The 4,895-nt window shown below is 39.7% G+C and overlaps 2 long non-coding RNA genes across 2 annotated transcripts; one reads left to right on the top strand and one right to left on the bottom strand.

The window, feature by feature from the left end:
- The first annotated feature begins 856 nt into the window (after nucleotides 1-856).
- LOC140021740 (uncharacterized) lies at nucleotides 857-2,925 on the top strand. The gene is made up of 3 exons (XR_011825684.1): nucleotides 857-1,066; nucleotides 2,170-2,226; nucleotides 2,628-2,925. It is a non-coding gene; the product is annotated as an uncharacterized lncRNA (long non-coding RNA).
- Nucleotides 2,926-3,409: 484 nt separating this feature from the next.
- On the bottom strand, nucleotides 3,410-4,413 carry LOC140021446 (uncharacterized). The gene is made up of 2 exons (XR_011825182.1): nucleotides 4,334-4,413; nucleotides 3,410-3,620 (listed from the first exon to the last, which is right to left on the bottom strand). It is a non-coding gene; the product is annotated as an uncharacterized lncRNA (long non-coding RNA).
- Between the last annotated feature and the right edge of the window lie 482 nt (nucleotides 4,414-4,895).

The following is a 4,895-nucleotide window of genomic DNA, read 5'->3' on the forward strand; positions in this document are numbered from 1 at the left end:
AGGCTTGTTTACCAACTCATCTAATCTATAAATAGGGAGTTATATTATTGTGTTTAATTGAGAAGAGTGAAGGATTGAGAGTCTTGTTTTTATAATGTGATTAATAGATTATTGGTGGTATTATTCTTCTTCTCCCACACATATTTTTATGTGTGTAAATTTTCTCCTCATATGTATTGATTTTACGAAATATATCTCCTATATATTTTTGGTTGATTTTTTGGGTTCTACATCTGGTATCAGAGTACTAGATTCAAGAAATTGATTTTAAGGTACTTGTGGACATTGAAGAATTGACCCAATTACGAAGGTTAATTGTTGATGTTTTTTGCTGTCAAAGTTAGAGTATAAAAATTGTTGCGAATAAATTAGTTGATTGAGTTAGAGTACAAGGTTGGTCATGGAGTGTCTAGTTTGTAAGGATTGGACTATAAGATTGGCTCGAGAATTGTCAGATTGATCGCAGATGTTACGACAGAGATTGGAGAAGTGTGAAGCCCCGAAAACTAGGGTTTTCATTTTATGTATATTTTTGTTGGACAAGCAAAGCAGCACAGCTTTTTATACTTGGAAAAGAAAAGAAAAGTTTTGAAAAATGGCAGGGGCCAAATCCGGCCGGAAATCCGGCCAGTCTCTGGCCGGATAGCTGGCCGGATTGCCTTGCAGTTTTAGAAAAATGGGTTTAGCTACTGCCTCGAATCCGGCCAAAAATCCGGCCGGGAATCCGGCCAGATTCCGGCCGGATTGTGATGTGGCCAGTAATCCGGCCATGAATCCGGCCGGATTGTGACGTGGCAGCTCCGGCTGCCAAGTTTGACCGACTGTTTTCTGCCTTTTATATCACTTTTGCACCAAAAATATCTTCATTTTCTCCCCTGGTTCATCCGAGCTTCATAGAGAGAAATACTCTCAATTTTTCCTAGTTCAATCTTTGCCAAAAATCTTGAGTTTTAACCGATGATTTTGCAAACTATTTCACACAAGGGTGCACTATGGTGGGTTAAAGCTTTTGACGGATTGATTTTTTGGATGGGGTGCTCTAAGGTTCTAGCTCTCTTGATTTGAGGTAAGTTGAATAAACAACTTCCTTTTGGCTCTAATCTTGGGTAATTGATGGTTTGTGGTGCTTATGTATGTTATTTTATGGAGTATTTCATGGGTTTATGGAAATTATGGTAAATTTCTAATTTATTGGGCATTTTTCTGATTTTATATGATGGCTATGATTAGAGTGGGATTGATGGATGGAAATGGTGTTAAATGAGGCTCTTGTGTGTTGATTGTGATCATTTGCGGAAAAGTTTATGCTTGAGAAGTGAATTTCCGGTTTTAGGGTTCAATTGGGGTTTTGAATTGTGGTTGGCTTTTAAGCTTTTAATTGGCTTTGATTGAAGGAAATTATGGTTTAATTGAATGTATGGTATTGTTTATGAACCGTATGGATGACGGTGGTTAATTGTTGTGAGAATTGGTATTTGAATGGTAGGTTGGAAATGTGTAAAATTTAGGGGTTACGCCGTCCAATTTTTGAGAGCATGTGTTTGTTTGGAATTGGAATTGATCTTGATTCATGTTATGGAAATTCTTATGATTTGGAAATTGGGATGATAAAGTTCCATGTTAATGACTTTCCCCGACTTGATTTAAGTGAATACGTCTTTGACTTGCCAAGTATACGGTGGATTTTCTAGCCTTAATTGTGGTTGGTAATGATCATATGCAATAGGGTGGTTCAAGAAGGGTAATTTCAGTTTTTCCCTGTTTCCGGACTGAACTTGGACTGCCATGTTCTCTGTACTGTAGACCAAATCAACAATCGCTCAAAACATGAAACTTGTAGATATATGGGTTAACTACCTACCTGCAAAATTTCAGATTGATCGAACCTCTGTAGCCTGTGAAATGACTGAATTGCCCCTAACTGCCCATAACCCCTGTTTTATTACAGTTTTCGTTCTTTCTCTCGGATTCGGATTTTTGACCCTGTATATGTATGATTTGGCCTTGGAGGCCTTCATAAGAAATGTTGCTATATGTTTTAGCTTCGTAACGCCATAAGATTTGTGTCAACCGGATAAGTGTAGCTTCCATTATAATTAAAGTGCCACAAGGTGATAGAAGCTTGATAATGTTAGAATTCCTTTGCTTGACTTGATATTTGTAATTTAGGGCTCCGACTTGAGCAAGACCATGAGGTACGATGGATGGTTCCTGAGCTGTGTATGGGTGAGTGAACCTTAACTCTTTCCCCAAAAGCTACTTTTGAATTACTTCTTGCATTGATTACACGACTGCATCTCATTGTGTATGTGTGTGTGCCATCCATTTTGGCTCCAATAAGATCTTGGGAAAAACTTGTGCTTAGAACCAACGTATCCACTACTGTTTATGTAGCCTTCGGAGCACGATGGCTCCTTATTTCTGTTCACCTGTTACTTGATTTGAAACGGGAACGTTGGATATCTAAGTACAAGGATTTCACTGGCTCCAAAGAGCATATTACGCACATTTGATCGCTAACTCTTTGCATCATTTAAATGCACAATTATAAAGCTATTTGATTACTGATTTTCCTGTTCACTCGCTGAGCTTTTAGCTCACCCCAAATGTTTTTCTTTTCCCCACAGGGACCGAGGCAAAGGAAGCGCTTGTATTACTTTATTTGTGTGACTGGATGGCATGTAATTTGTATAATCTAGATTTGGGTTGGTTTTGTGTAATAGTTTGGCTAGGGTGACTGTTTGAGTGAAATGGATGGTATATACCCTGTACGGTTTGAATTGGGATTGCCTCTCGTGTAATAGCTTATTATTGGGGATTTGAAATGGATGATTGTACTTGAATGGATGTACGTGAACATTCCGCTGTATTGGTGACATGAAATTTGTTGGAGAATTTGATGTATATTTAAGTTTTGTATTGTAATTTGTTTGAGGACTGTAGTGATTAACCGAGTCCTGGCGAGAGCTGGGCAGGCGGCCCGCCGAACCCTCTGGTTCGCCTTAGGGGGAGGTGGGGTCGTCACAAGAAGAATCCTGTCAGTTGCATTGTGATTATGAAAATTACAAAGTGAATTGTTAATAAGTTGATATCAAATTGGGCGATGAAAACAGTTTATCCAGAAGCATGGATTGTCTTCGCAAGTGAAAAATAAGTTGACCGACGAGATAAATCTATCTAGATGTGTGGAATATTGCAGCAGTAAAAATCAAGGGAGATTATTGATTGTGATGGTGGTGAGTCTGATCCAAAAGAGAGTTTGATTCTGTGTCGCCCCCACTTCTCCCTAAGGCGAACCAAAGGGTATCCGCGGGACGCCTGCCTAACTCTCGGCAGGACTCAAGCAAATCCATTCAAGCTTATTATTGAACTGCACAACACACGTAATAACTTAAATACAGTAAATGCGGAAGCGTTCAAGCTTAACAATATTCATTCATAATCCAACCCGTACGTCGAGGTTCAAAGTACATCATGAATCCCAAAAGTTATATCATCGCCCAAAGAGTTACATTTCAAATCCAAAAGTACAACCCAAAACCAAAGCATAGCCAAAAGTAATGGAAATCCTAAACAAAAGCCCATCAGGAAGGTTTTCGAGTACACCTCCGAGTTCCACCCTGTTAAGGAAAACAAATCTACGGGGTGAGCAAAATGCTCGTGAGGCCAAGGACACACATGCAAGCACGTAGTCCAAGTAACAATCCCAATTACAAACCAAGCAATAATATATTTCAATAATTAACAATTTATCGGAAAGTAAACGGAAACAATTCAAGGATATAGGAGCTCTCAGGAGCTAGATTCCACTTGCACGATCAATAACCTCCACGAATTGACACTCCGTCAATCGGGTAGGTTTTGTCCGTAGAACTCCTCTTAACCTGTCCCCTTTCACCTTACATACCCCTGTATCGGGCCCGCCTGTCATTTTTTTGTGGCGATACTACTCGAGTGTGCCAAGCAAGACCTCTCATTAGGTCAAGCTTATATATCTCATGACTCGCCAAGGTTCCCGACCAAGCCCATGCTGGCTCGAGTCCAAGGTCGGCCAATGAGATTTGGGCGTCCCCATATGCACTTGTGTGTCGAGGAGATTCACTCCAACGACGTATGCAGCTATAGCATACCATTACATTTCATTCATTCATTCATTACATTTCAATTGTTCATTCAATGCATTTCAATCATTCATTCAATATATTTCAATCATTAAAATTTCATTTCTAATGAGAACGAGTGTGGTAAAGTACACACTCGACTCCACTTTCAAGATTTCCAATCATTAATAACAATTAAACATGTAACAAGTTTACATACACCTGGCACTCACCAAGTTACACAAGCAAGCAGGTTGGATTGAGTGTTCAAACTTCCACGGTAGGGTCCTCTTGGAGGTCCTCGTGCGTGCCTGAACATCGAATAAAAGACCATTACTATAGGTCCCTAAGAGACGAGGAGATCGAACACAAATGTGGTCTGGAAATATTTTGGAAATTTCGTTTGAGTTTGTCTTTGAAGTTGGATTCGTAAAAAGGTACGAGACTCGAGTAATATCAGATTATTATTCCAGAAATCATTGGATGGAAACGAGTACGCGCGAATAAATCTCAAAACGAACGACCGAAGTTGAAAGTGGACTGGCCACATCACAATCCGGTCGGAATCTGGCCGGATATCCGGCCGGATTGGAGGCAGTAGCTATCCTCATTTTTTTCAAATCCCAACTACAATCCGGCCGCCTATCCGGCCAGAAACTGGCCGGATTCTAGAAAAATGCTTCCCGCGCGGATTTCTTTTTGAAGTTCCAGAATTCTCGATTTTTGGTAAAATCTTTGAAAAATCATAACTTCTTTTCTACTAGTCAAAAATTGATAAACTTGGTACCTTTGGAA

This window comes from Coffea arabica, chromosome 11e (genome assembly GCF_036785885.1).
Source record: "Coffea arabica cultivar ET-39 chromosome 11e, Coffea Arabica ET-39 HiFi, whole genome shotgun sequence".
In the NCBI taxonomy this organism is placed as follows: domain Eukaryota; kingdom Viridiplantae; phylum Streptophyta; class Magnoliopsida; order Gentianales; family Rubiaceae; genus Coffea; species Coffea arabica.